We start from the raw sequence: 15,217 nt of genomic DNA on the forward strand, positions 1-15,217 counted from the left end.
CTGATTAAATGGGAGACTGAAAAGTACACTGTAGCTAATTGCCAGGAAATGAATGAAAGATTCGGTGAATACCTAGGTGTCTCTACCATAGCTCTTTCTTGTATTCACCAAATGCATAGTTTACTCTGCCCACCATAGCCCATTCAATGCTTAGTGTATGTATATATCACTGTGTAACTGATAGGTATGCAAAATATGCATGCTATCATTTGTTGAGGACTTCTACGTGGTTAGACATTTGAGTTATAAATTTGTTAATTACTTGATTCAAAATATTTATTTGGCATTTATGTGTGCTGTGTGCCCAAGCTAATGTGATCTGCTAAGTCCCTTGGCACTTCTAGTCTGATGAGGAAGATGCACTTTGAAACATGTTTTCTAATAAATAAATGCAGATTTTTAGTTCTAAAGAAAAATTTTTAAGGTCCTGATAGAATCATTGGGTAGAAGAGCCAGTAGATAAGAAATTTCAGATAAGGTTTCAGTGGAGATGATGTTTAAACAAAGACCATGAAAGATAAGAAGCAGTTTTGTAAAGAGCCAGGGGAAGGGCACAGAAGATAAAGCAATGGTCCTAATGTGGGAGTATGAGTTCTGTGTGGCAGAGGACAAGGAAAAAACCCCTATTGCTGAAATGAAATTAACAAGGAGGAAACTACCAGGTGAGGGTGGAGATATTAAAGGTTAAATAAGGGGATTGGATTTTACTCCAGGTATGCAAAGACACATACAAGATTTTAGGCAAGGGATTAATCTGATACATATATGTTTTTTCAAGTTTCTTCAGGAGATTGTATAATACCAAATAGTTGATAGAGAGACACAGTGGAAGTTAAGAGGTTTCAGTTCAGTTGCTCAGTCGTGTCTGACTCTTTGTGACCTCACAGGCTGCAGCACGCCAGGCCTCCCAGTCCATCACCAACTCCCGGACTTCACTCAAACTCATGTCCATTGTGCTGGTGACGCCATCCAACCATGTCATCCTCTGTTGTCCCCTCTCCTGCCGTCAGGTTTCCCAGCATCAGGGTCTTTCAGTTCAGTTCAGTCGCTCAGTCGTGTCTGACTATTTACGACCTCATGAATCACAGCACGCCAGGCCTCCCTGTCCAAAACCAACTCTGGAGTTCACTCAGACTCGCATCCATCGAGTCAGTGATGCCATCCAGACATCTCATCCTCTGTCATCCCCTTCTCCTCCTGCCTCCAATCCCTCCCAGCATCAAAGTTTTCTCCAATGAGTCAACTCTTCACATGAGGTGACCAAAGTACTGGAGTTTCAGCTTTAGCATCATTCCTTCCAAAGAAATCCCAGGGCTGATCTCCTTCAGAATGGACTGGTTGGATTTCCTTGCAGTCCAAGGGACTCTCAAGAGTCTTCTCCAACACCACAGTTCAAAAGCATCAATTCTTCGTGCTCAGCCTTCTTCACAGTCCAACTCTCACATCCATACATGACCACAGGAAAAACCATAGCCTTGACTAGAAGGACCTTAGTCGGCAAAGTAATGTCTCTGCTTTTGAATGTACTATCTAGGTTGGTCATAACTTTTCTTCCAAGGAGTAAGGGTCTTTTAATTTCATGGCTCCAACACCATCTGCAGTGATTTTGGAGCCCAGAAACATAAAGTCTGACAGTGTTTCTACTGTTTCCCCATCTATTTCCCATGAAGTGATGGGACCGGATGCCGTGATCATAGTTTTCTGAATGTTGACTTTAAGCCAACTTTTTCACTCTCCTCTTTGACTTTCATCAAGAGACTTTTTAGTTCTTCTTCACTTTCTGCCATAAGGGTGGTGTCATCTGCATATCTGAGGTTATTGATATTTCTCCTGGCAATCTTGATTCCAGCTTGTGTTTCTTCCAGCCCAGCGTTTCTCATGATGTACTCTGCATATTAGTTAAATAAGCAGGGTGACAATATACAGCCTTGACATACTCCTTTTCCTATTTGGAACCAGTCTGTTGTTCCATGTCCAGTTCTAACTGTTGCTTCCTGACCTGCATACAGATTTCTCAAGAGGCAGGTCAGGTGGTCTGGTATTCCCATCTCTTTCAGAATTGTCCACAGTTTATTGTGATCCACACAGTCAAAGGCTTTGGCATAGTCAATAAAGCAGAAATAGATGTTTTTCTGGAACTGTCTTGCTTTTTCCATGATCCAGCGGATGTTGGCAATTTGATCTCTGGTTCCTCTGCCTTTCCTAAAACCAGCTTGAACATCTGGAAGTTCATGGTTCACATATTGCTGAAGCCTGGCTTGGAGAATTTTGAGCATTACTTTACTAGCATGTGAGATGAGTGCAATTGTGTGGTAGTTTGAGCATTCCTTGGCATTGCCTTTCTCTGGGATGGGAATGAAAACTGACCTTTTCCAGTCCTGTGGCCACTGCTGAGTTTTCCAAGTTTGCTGGCATATTGAGTACAGCACTTTCACAGCATCATCTTTCAGGATTTGAAAGAGCTCCACTGGAATTCCATCACCTCCACTAGCTTTGTTCGTAGTGATGCTTTCTAAGGCCCACTTGACTTCACATCCAGGATATCTGGCTCTAGATAAGTGATCATACCACTGTGATTATCCGGGTCGTGAAGATCTTTTTTGTACAGTTCTGTGTATTCTTGCCGTCTCTTCTTAATATCTTCTGCTTCTGTTAGGTCCATACAATTTCTGTCCTTTATCAAGCCCATCTTTGCATGAAATGTTCCCTTGGGATCTCTAATTTTCTTGAAGAGATCTCTAGTCTTTCCCATTCTGTTGTTTGCCTCTATTTCTTTGCATTGATCGCTGAAGAAGACTTTCTTATCTCTTCTTGCTATTCTTTGGAACTCTGCGTTCAGATGCTTATATCTTTCCTTTTCTCCTTGGCTTTTCGCTTCTCTTTTTTTCACAGCTATTTTTAAGGCTTCCCCAGACAGCCATTTTGCTTTTTTGCATTTCTTTTCCATGGGGATGGTCTTGATCCCTGTCTTCTGTACAATGTCACGAACCTCATTGTATATTTCATCAGGCACTCTATCTATCAGAATTAGGCCCTTAAATCTATTTCTCATTTCCACCTGTATAATCATAAGGGATTTGATTTAGGTCATACCTGAATGGTCTAGTGGTTTTCCCTGCTTTCTTCAATTTCAGTCTGAATTTGGTAATAAGGAGTTCATGGTCTGAGCCACAGTCAGCTCCTGGTCTTGTTTTTGTTGACTGTATAGAGCTTCTCCATCTTTGGCTGCAGAGAATATAATCAATCTTATTTTGGTGTTTACCATCTGGTGATGTCCATGTATAAAGTCTTCTCTTGTGTTGGTGGAAGAGGGTGTTTGCTATGACCAGCGCATTTTCTTGGCAAAACTCTATTCATCTTTGCCCTGCTTCATTCTGTATTCCAAGGCCAAATTTGCCTGTTACTCCAGGTGTTTCTTGATTTCCTACTTTTGCATTCCAGTCCCCTATAATGAAAAGAACATCTCTTTTGGGTGTTAGTTCTAAAAGGTCTTGTAGGTCTTCATAGAACCATTCAACTTCAGCTTCTTCAGCATTACTGGTTGGGGTATAGACCTGGATTACTGTGATATTGAATAGTTTGCCTTGGAAACAAACAGAGATTATTCCGCTGTTTTTGAGATTGCATCCAAGTACTGCATTTCAGACTCTTCTGTTGACCATGATGGCTACTCCATTTCTTCTGAGGGATTCCTGCCCACAGTAGTAGATATAATGGTCATCTGAGTTAAATTCACCCCTTCCAGTCCATTTTAGTTCGCTGATTCCTAGAATGTTGATGTTCACTCTTGCCATCTCCTGTTTGACCACTTCCAATTTGCCTTGATTCGTGGACCTGACATTCCAGGTTCCTATGCAATATTGCTCTTTACAGCATCAGACACCTTGCTTCTATCACCAGTCACATCCACAGCTGGCTATGGTTTTTGTTTTGGCTCCCTCCCTTCATTCTTTCTGGAGTTATTTCTCTACTGACCTCCAGTAGCATATTGGGCACCTACTGACCTGGGGAGTACCTCTTTCAGTATCCTATCGTTTTGCCTTTTCATACTGTTCATGGGGTTCTCAAGGCAAGAATACTGAAGTGGTTTGCCATTCCCTTCTCCAGTGGACCACATTTAGCAGTACTTAAATTATGAGAAGCATGACTAGGAGTGGAGAAATAAACAAACTGAGATATATTTTTAAAAACATAAAATTAAAAAAAGACTTAATAGTTCATTCGTAAAGAATCAAAAGGATAGTGGTATCCCTTAGCGGGACAGAGAAAAATGAAGGGAGACAAGGATTCCGACATGTACCCTGGGAATCAAGGTGGTGTGGTTAGAGAATTAACCAAGGACTTTGCCAAGGGGCACTGGTGACCATTAATATCCTCAATAAGAGAAAGACTTATGGGGTATTTCTCTTTAATAGACTTAAGTCCTGGAATCACATAGGGAATGACTTTTTAGGGGGATACCCAAGGAAACTGCATGATTCTTAATGGTGTAGGAAGTAACCTCTCTATATCCCTGGTGGCCCAAGAGATAATCCTACCTCAAGCTCAAAGCTGGCAATTTCCTCTATATCTTATGAAGAGCTCAGACTTAGACTAGGAGACAAATATGTTATTAACCAACAATATGGACAATGACAAAACTGAAGAAAGTGCTGAATTCAAAGGGAGTTGGAATGAGTGCCTTCAATACAAAAATGCCTTTGAGTTGGCATTCAGTGAGGATTCATTAGGGAGGAATAAAATAGGAGCTATTCATACCTTAATAAAACTTTTAAAAACTAAGAATTGTATAACTTTAAAGAATCATTCTATTACATTTGTTACTTTTCTTTGGCAACTTATTTTCCTCACTGTTTTAAATAATAATCTTTTTTTTTTCAGTTAGTAGTCTAAGAATTGTCCATATATGTGAGCAGTTGTTAATCATATTGTTCAAATACTGTACTTACTGATTTTTTAGTCAGCCTGATCTTTCAGTTGTTAGGGAGGTGTTAAATCCTTCATTATGATCATCTAATTTTCTCTTTGCAATGAAGCCACTTTTCCATTTGTATTTTGAGTCCATATTGTTAAGTATGTATGCATTTCACATTATCTTATCTTCCTAGTCAATTAAAGCATGTTTATATTTTCTAGATCACTTTTATAAGGAACATATGCTTGGATTTTTAAAGTTCTGTTTGCCTGATCTATTTTGTAATTAGAAAATTTACTTCATTCATGCATGCTAATAACTAATATATTTGAATTTAATTGTACCATCTAATTTTGTAGTTTTCTTTTTCTTGCACTTAGCTTCTTTTGGGTCGGTTATCATTTATTATACTCTTACATGTCTTACATGTCAGAAGGTTGCGTGAATGATTTTCTACTGATAACTTAGAAATTTCATTATACTTCCTTAATATAATTCAAATGTTAATGAATATCTCTGCCCATCTTAAGAATAAAATATCTTTAATCACTTTAAATTCAACCACTCCCATCCACTTTTGCTATGAAGATTTAATTCATTTTTAAGAAGAGATGGACATTTTATCATTAATTAATATAGTCAATATTTGTTTGCTGCTGCTAAGTCACTTCAGTCGTGTCCGACTCTGTGCGACCCCATAGACGGCAGCCCACCAGGCTGCCCCGTCCCTGGGATTCTCCAGGCATGAACACTGGAGTGGGTTGCCATTTCCTTCTCCAATGCATGCAGAAAAGTGAAAGTGAAATCGCTCAGTCGTGTCCGACCCTTAGTGACCCCATGGACTGCAGCCTACCAGGCTCCTCCATCCATGGGATTTTCCAGGCAAGAGTACTGGAGTGGGGTGCCATTGCCTTCTCCAGATTTGTATAAAATATTATCTTAGCTTTCATTCATTTTTGCATTTCAGGCCTCCATTCTGTGTTTCATTTACATCTAATGGAATTAAATCTCTTAGAAATCCTTCTCATGAGAAAATATGGCAACACTCAATTTTTGTTTTTCTGAAAAATCACTTTGAAAGATATTTTTACACTGTGTAGTATTCTGGGTTGACAGTTGTCCTAACATATAGAATATCTTTAATAACATTAAGTGTAAACAATATTTAATAACATTAACAGCATTAGCAATAGTACTATCTTCTGATTTTGAAGTTAGCTGACAGTCATTACTTTTGAGGTAGTATAACTTTCATATCTGACATATTTTCTTTCACTGTGCAGCATTCTTAATAGTCCAGATCTGTCTTCCAAGGTATTAACTTTTCTTCTATATTTTTATGATATGTTGTTCAATATCACACTGTTTTTGTCATTTTATTTGTAATATTTTTAATATCTGTAAGTCATATATAGACATTTTTCAAATCTGAGTGAACATTTTTATGCTCTCTTTCTCTATTATCCTACTTTTGTTTTCCATTTTTAGCTCTTTAAAATAAATGAAACTTCTTTTAAAAAATTCTGAACCTGGTAATTCCAATACCTGAAGTCTTTGTGGATCTGACTTGATTTTCAGTTGTTTCTGCCTGTTTGACTCATGGTTCTTGTTTTCTTCTGCATTTATAAGATTGATTCCATGAACCCTTATATTTGAGGTATGAGTTGAGTCCTATGGATCCCTCAAAAGACCTGTATTTTCTCCTTCCAGATTCCTGGGGACACTTTCAGTCTAGGACTTCTTTTGAATATTTTCATTTTAAATTAGTTTATGCAACAAATGTAAATTCAAGCTGCAAATCCTTATAAGGCCTCGATTTGATGTGTGAATTCTAAAAACAGGTTTTTTGAGAGGTGCAGTTTTTCTTTCCTTCTCCTTCTCTTTGCTCTCTTTCTTTTCCTTCTTGCATTGCTGCTGCTTCTACAGTCTCCTGATTTGGAAGAGCAGGATTATTTTCAGTTTCTTCAGTGGGATTTTATGCTTGTATCTCCTATTATTCACTCAGTATTGGATAAACTCAAGGTTTTCTACTGTTCATGCTCCATGGAGCTTTAAAAAAATAGACTCTGAGTTAGAGGACATTGGAAATATCCTCAAGATGAAAGCCAGCTTGAATAATTTTCTTATCGCCCTCGCTTCCTTGTCTCATTTTGATTGGGGCTATAAAGATTCCTTCTTATATTGTCTGCTTAGCAATTAATTTTCAAAAGATCATTTTATATTTTCACCAGGATTTTTAGATATTTTCTTCAGGAAAGTCAGTGAGAAAATATAATCTACAATACTACCAAAAATAATGTGAAGGATAAAGCCTTCATGGTAAATTTGAATTTGCTTTTTAACCAGGAGGTTTAAAGTATAGAAACTCCTCCTCTACTTTGAATTTTAGGATTCTTAAAAAGTGGAGGAAACTATGCTTAATTAGGAAAGATTATTATTATTATTTTTTAACAACAAACTATGTATTAATGTGGTAGAAAAAGAAGTGGATTCAAATAGCTAAAAACAAATTTCAACTAACATCCAGAAAGAACTTGAATATTTAAAATTAGCTGAGCCTCTGTTGCTTTTTGTTGTGATTTTTGCTGAACTGTAGGAAAAAAAAAATGCAGGACCAGGCCAGCAGCTTGAAAAATTATCAATTAAATTTTCTCATTAGCTATATTTGGTTCCTTAATTGGCCTTTTTGACTGTGTAATTTCAAGTGATAATTATTTGTGGCACTAGCCCATTCCTATATCAATGTTATCTCTTAATTAATTCAAGAAATTGACAACATTTTTTTTTTCTATCTTCAGTCACAAAAGTAATTTGTTAGTTACCATTCCTTAGATAGCACAGTCAGCAGCACTTTGAAAAATGACAGTAAGAAAGTCCAATCTCGCAGACTTACACCATAATATCATTGATAATAATCTTGGAGAAGCACTGCTAAAGAAGAATTGTACATATTCGGTGTGAGAAAAACCTGGAATTACAGGCTAGAGGATGAGAGAAACATGAAAAAAATAAAGTTAATTCATCTTTAAGAGAAATGTTGGTGTGGAATTATATTTGGATAAAGATTATATGTCTATATATTATTTGGTTTTAACAAAGAAATCAACAATGTTAGCTCTGCATCCATACCTTTCCCATGGAGTTGCTGAATTGCTCAGGGAAACACAAAGCTTCAGGGGTCAGTGATTTTCCATACCTCAGTAGGAATTTCCATTCTTTAAAGTGAGAATGAACTATTGAGGAGAAAAAGTATGGTCATCCAAAAAAAAGAAGGAAAGAAATTGCTGTTCAACCACTGTAACTTTGGATTCTTACCTCAGATGCTACTTTCCTTACTAATACCCTTCCTAAGGTCAAAAGAGCTATTTTTCTTGTCCCTTATTCTCATCCTCTGTTTAAATCTAAAACTTCTTATATTCACTCAATACTACAAAGGGCAGTGATGCTTATGCAGTTGCTAAATTGGCAAAGAAGAAAGATGAATCCAGAAATTCCGTCAGAGCCATGTCTTGCAGATTGATGTTTCAGAGTTACTCTGTAAAGGGAGAAACTTGGGCTTCCCCAGGTGGCGCCAGTAGTAAAGAACCCACCTGCCAATTCAGGAGGCACAAAAGACAGTGCACTTGATCCCTGGGTTAGGAAGATCCCTTGGAGAATGGCAGGGCAACCCACTCCAGTATTCTCGCCTGGAGAATCCCATGGACAGAGCAGCCTGGCCGGCTACTGTCCACAGAGTCACAAATACTTGGACATGATGGAAGAGGATTAGCATACATGCAGGCAAAGGAAGAAACTCACACTTCTGAGGACTATCCAGAAAAAAAAAAAAAAATCTTTTCAGGGAAAGGTGAGGAGTGAAGGAGAACTCAGATTCCCTCCTTAGGCTAGTGGACCTAAAACATAAGATAATAGATAAGAAAAACAACAAGTCTCCAACAATAAGTCTCCAACAAACTCTAACATAATATATAAAGGTGATATTCTAGACAAGTTTTCATAAAATCAGGAACAAGATAAAAGCAGCAAGGGAAAAACAACAAATAACACACAAGAGGATTCCCATAAGAATAACAGCTGATCTTTCAATAGAAACTCTTCAGACCAGGAGAGAATGGCAAGACATACTTAAAGTGATGAAAGAAAATAACCTACACCCCAGATTAGAGTACCCAGCAAGGATCTCATTCAATATGAAGGAGAAATCAAAAGCTTTACAGGCAAGCAAAAGCTGAGAGAATTCAGCACTATCAAACCAGCTCTCCAACAAATGCTAAAGGATATTCTCTAGACAGGAAACACAAAAAGGGTATAGAAACTCGAACCCAAAACAATAAAGTAAATGGCAATGGGATCATACTTATCAATAATTACCTTAAATGTAAATGGGCTGAATGCCCCAACCAAAAGAAAAAGAATGGCTGAGTGGACACAAAAACAAGTACACCCGTGGTGGATTCATGTCAATGTATGGCAAAACCAATACAGTATTATAAAGTAAAATAAAGTAAAAATTAAAAGTTAAAAAAAAACCAAGACCCCTATATATGGTGTCTACAAGAGACCCACCTCAAAACAGGGGACACATACAGACTGAAAATGAAGGGCTGGAAAAAGATATTCCATGCAAATAGAGACCAAAAGAAAGCAGGAGTAGCAATACTCATATCAGATAAAATAGATTTTAAAACAAAAGCTGTGAAAAGAGTCAAAGTAGGACACTACATCATGGTCAAATGATCAATCCAAGAAGAAGATATAACAATTATAAATATATGTGCACCCAACATAGGAGCACCACAATATGTAACAAATGCTAACAAGTATGAAAGGGGAAATTAACAGAAACACAATAATAGTGGGATACTTTAATACCCCACTCACACCTATGGATAGATCAACTAAACAGAAAATCAACAAGGAAACACAAACTTTAAATGATACAATAGACCAGTTAGACCTAATTGATATCTATAGGGCATTTCACCCCAAACAATGAATTTCACCTTTTTCTCAAGTGCACATGGAACCTTCTCCAGGATAGATCACACCCTGGGCCATAAATTTAGTCTTGGTAAATTCAAAAAATTAAAATCATTCCAAGCATTTTTTTCTGACCACAATGCGGAAAGATTAGATCTCAATTACAGGAGAAAAACTATTAAAAATTCCTAAATATGGAGGCTGAACAACACGCTGCTGAATAACCAGCAAATCACAGAAGAAATCAAAAAAGAAATCAAAATATGCATTGAAATGAATGAAAATGGAAATACAACAACCCAAACCCTGTGGGACACTATAAAAGCAGTGCTAAGGGGAAAGTTCATAGCAATACAGGCATACCTCAAGAAACAAGAAAAAAGTCAAATAAATAACCTGACTCTACACCTAAAGCAACTAGAAAAGGAAGAAATGAAGAACCCCAGGGTTAGTAGAAGGAAAGAAATCTTAAAAATTAGGGCAGAAATAAATGCAAAAGAAACAAAAGAGACCATAGGAAAAAGCAACAAAGCCAAAAGCTGGTTCTCTGAAAGGATAAATAAAATTGACAAACCATTAGCCAGACTCATCAAGAAACAAAGGGAGAAAAATCAAATCAATAAAATTAGAAATGAAAATGGAAAGATCACAACAGACAACACGGAAATACAAAGGATCATAAGAGACTACTATCAGCAATTATATGCCAATAAAATGGAAATGGACAATGTGGAAGACATGGACAAATTCTTAGAAAAGTACAACTTTCCAAAACTGAACCAGGAAGAAATAGAAAATCTTAACAGACCCATCACAAGCATGGAAATTGAAACTGTAATCAGAAATCTTCCAGCAAACAAAAGCCCAGGTCCAGACAGCTTCACAGGTGAATTTTACCAAAAATTTTGAGAAGAGCTAACACCTATCCTACTCAGACTGTTCCAGAAAATTGCAGAGGAAGGTAAACTTCCAAACTCATTCTATGAGGCTGCCATCACCCTAATACCAAAACCTGACAAAGATGCCACACACACAAAACAGAAAACTACAGGCCAATATCACTGATGAAGACAGATGCAAAAATCCTTAATGAAATTCTAGCATTCAGAATCCAACAACACATTCAAAAGATCATACACTGTGACCAAGTGGGCTTTATTCCAGGGATGCAAGGATTCTTCAATATTGGCAAATCAATCAGTGTAATACATCGCATTAACAAATTGAAAAATAAAAGCCATATGATTATCTCAATAGATGCAGAGAAAGCCTTTGACAAAATTCAACATCCATTTATGATAAAAACGCTCCAGAAAGCAGGAATAGAAGGAACATACCTCAACATAATAAAAGCTATATATGACAAACCCACAGCAAACATTATCCTCAATGGTGAAAAATTGAAAGCATTTCCCCTAAAGTCAGAAACAAGACAAGGGTGCCCACTTTCACCACTACTATTCAACATAGTTTTGGAAGTCTTGGCCACAGCAGTCAGAGCAGAAAAAGAAATAAAAGGAATCCAAATTGGAAAAGAAGAAGTAATACTTTCACTGTTTGCAGATGACATGATCCTCTACATAGAAAACCCTAAAGACTCCACCACAAAATTACTAGAGCTAATCAATGAATATAGTAAAGTTGCAGGATATAAAGTCAACACACAGAAATCTCTTGCATTCCTATATACTAATAATGAGAATATAGAAAGAGAAATTAAGGAAACAATTCCATTCACCATTGCAATGAAAAAGATAAAATACTTAGGAATATATCTACCTAAAGAAACTGAAGACCTATATATAGAAAATATAAAACACTGGTGAAAGAAATCAAAGAGGACACTAATAGATGGAGAAATATACCATGTTCATGGATCAGAAGAATCAATATAGTGAAAGTGAGTATACTACCCAAAGCAATCTATAGATTCAGTGCAATCTCTATCAAGCTACCAACAGTATTTTTCACAGAGCTAGAACAAATAATTTCACACTTTGAATGGAAATATAAAAAACCTCAAATAGCCAAAGCAATCTTGAGAAAGAAGAATGGAACTGGAGGAATCAACCCACCTGACTTCAGGCTCTACTACAAAGCCACAGTCATCAAGACAGTATGGTACTGGCACAAAGACAGAAATATACATCAATGGAACAAAATAGAAAGCCCAGAGATAAATCCATGCACCTATGGACACTTTATCTTTGACAAAGGAGGCAAGAATATACAATGGAGAAAAGACAATCTCTTTAACAAGTGGTGCTGGGAAAACTGGTTAACACTTGTAAAAGAATGAAACTAGATCACTTTCTAACACCATACACAAAAATAAAGTCAAATGGATTAAAGATCTAAATGTAAGACCAGAAACTATAAAACTCCTAGAGGAGAACATAGGCAAAACACTCTCTGACATAAATCACAGCAGGATCTTCTATGATCCACCTCCCAGAATACTGGAAATAAAAGCAAAAATAAACAAATGGGATCTAATTAAAATTAAAAGCTTCTGCACAACAAAGGAAAATATAAGCAAGGTGAAAAGACAGCCTTCTGAATGGGAGAAAATAATAGCAAATGAAACAACTGACAAACAACTAATCTCAAAAATATACAAGCAACTTATGCAGCTCAATTCCAGAAAAATAAATGACCCAATCAAAAAATGGGCCAAAGAACTAAATAGACATTTCTCCAAAGAAGACATATGGATGGCTAACAAACACATGAGAAGATGCTCAACATGACTCATTATCAGAGAAATGCAAATCAAAACCACAATGAAGTACCACTTCACACCAGTCAGAATGTCTGCGATCGAAAAATCTGCAAGCAATAAATGCTGGAGAGGGTGTGGAGAAAAGGGAACCCTCCTACACTGTTGGTGGGAATGCAAACTGGTACAGCCACTGTGGAAAACAGTGTGGAGATTCCTTAAAAAATTGCAAAAGAACTGCCATATGACCCAGCAATCCCACTGCTGGGCATACACACCGAGGAGACCAGAATTGAAAGAGACACATGTACCCCAATGTTCATCGCAGCACTGTTTATAATAGCCAGGACATGGAAACAACCTAGATGTCCATCAGCAGATGAATGGATAAGAAAGCTGCGGTACATATACACGATAGAGTATTAGCCGTTAAAAAGAATACATTTGAATCAGTTCTAATGAGGTGGATGAAACTGGAGCTGATTATACAGAGTGATTCAAGCCAGAAAGGAAAACACCAATACAGTATACTAACACATATATATGGAATTTAGAAAGATGGCAATGATGACCCTGTATGCAAGACAGCAAAAAAGACACAGATGTGTATAGTGGACTTTTGGACTCAGAGGGAGAGGGACAGGGTGGGATGATTTGGGAGAATGGCATTGAAACATGTATACTATCATGTAAGAATCGAATCACCAGTCTATGTCTGATGCAGGATACAGCATGCTTGGGGTTGGTGCACGGGGATGACCCAGAGGGATGTTGTGGGGAGGGAGGTGGGAGGGGGGGTTCATGTTTGGGATCGCAAGTACACCCGTGGTGGATTCATGTCAATGTATGGCAAAACCAATACAGTATTGTAAAGTAAAATAAAGTAAAAATTAAAATAAAAAAAATAAATGTAAGACCAGAAACCATAGAACTCCTAGAGGAGAACATAGGCAAAATACTCTCCGACATAAATCACAGCAGGATCCTCTATGACCCACCTCTCAGAATATTGAAAATAAATGCAAAAATAAACAAATGGGACCTAATTAAACTTAAAAGCTTCTGCACACAAAGGAAACTATAAGCAAGGTGAAATGACAGCCTTCAAAATGGAAGAAAATAATAGCAAATGAAGCAACTGACAAACAACTAATCTCAAAAATATACAAGCAACTCCTGCAGCTCAATCCAGAAAAATAAATGGCCCAATCAAAAAATGGGCCAAAGAACTAAATAGACATTTCTCCAAAGAAGACATACAGATGGCTAACAAACACATGAAAAGATGCTCAACATCACTCATTATCAGAGAAATGCAAATCATAACTACAGTGAGGTACCCTTTCACGCCAGTCAGAATGGCTGTGATCCAAAAGTCTGCAAGCAATAAATGCTGGAGAGGGTGTGGAGAAAAGGGAACCCTCTTACACTGTTGGTCGGAATGCAAACTAGTACAGCCACTATGGAGAACAACGTGGAGATTCCTTAAAAAACTGAAAATAGAACTGCCTTATGACCCAGCAATCCCACTGCTGGGCGTACACACAGAGGAAACCAGAATTGAAAGAGACACGTGTACCCCAATGTTCATCGCAGCACTGTTTATAATAGCCAGGATGGAAACAACCTAGATGTCCATCAGCAGATGAATGGATAAGAAAGCTGTGGTACATATACACAATGGAGTATTACTCAGCCATTAAAAAGAATACATTTGAATCAGTTCTAATGAGGTGGATGAAACTGGAGCCTATTATACAGAGTGCAGTAAGCCAGAAAGAAAAACATCAGTACAGTATACTAACACATATATATGGAATTTAGAAAGATGGTAGTGATAACCCTGTATGCAAGATAGCAAAAGAGACACAGATGTATAGGACAGTCTTTTGGACTCTGTTGGAGAGGGAGAGGGTGGGATGATTTGGGAGAATGGCATTGAAACATGTATAATATCATATAGGAAATGAATCACCAGTCCAGGTTTGATGCAGGATACAGGATGCTTAGGACTGGTTGCACGGGGATGATCCAGAGGGATGGTACGGGGAGGGAGGAGGGAGGGGGGTTCAGGATTGGGAACACGTGTACACCCGTGGTGGATTCATGGTGATGTACGGCAAAACCAATACAATATTGTAAAGTAATTAGCCTCCAATTAAAATAAATAAATTTAAATTTTAAAAAGTTGAACATTGAACTATTATTAAATAAGAAAATGACTTTATAATAAGGATAATACAATAAAATTGATAAAAAAATTAATATAAGGTTTAGCAAGGGTGTTGGTGTATAGCGAAAATAAGAAATAGCTAATCTATATGCATACATATTATATATGTTTATCATTACCAGTTAGAGTATTTAATTCTGACAAATTAAATTTATAAGAAATGTACAGGACCAATATGAAGAGCTTGACTAAATGGAAATAAATGCCATGTTTGGGATCTAACATTATGTCATCATGTCAGTTCTTCATAAATTAATTTTAAGTTAAATTCAATTCTAATCAATAAGGTTTTTCTTATTTCTTTCATTTTTTATGAATATGAACATAATTTAGTGTTTAGTCTAATGTACCATTCTATTATTTAGTAAGT

This window comes from Capra hircus, chromosome 8 (assembly GCF_001704415.2).
Source record: "Capra hircus breed San Clemente chromosome 8, ASM170441v1, whole genome shotgun sequence".
Lineage (NCBI taxonomy): Eukaryota > Metazoa > Chordata > Mammalia > Artiodactyla > Bovidae > Capra > Capra hircus.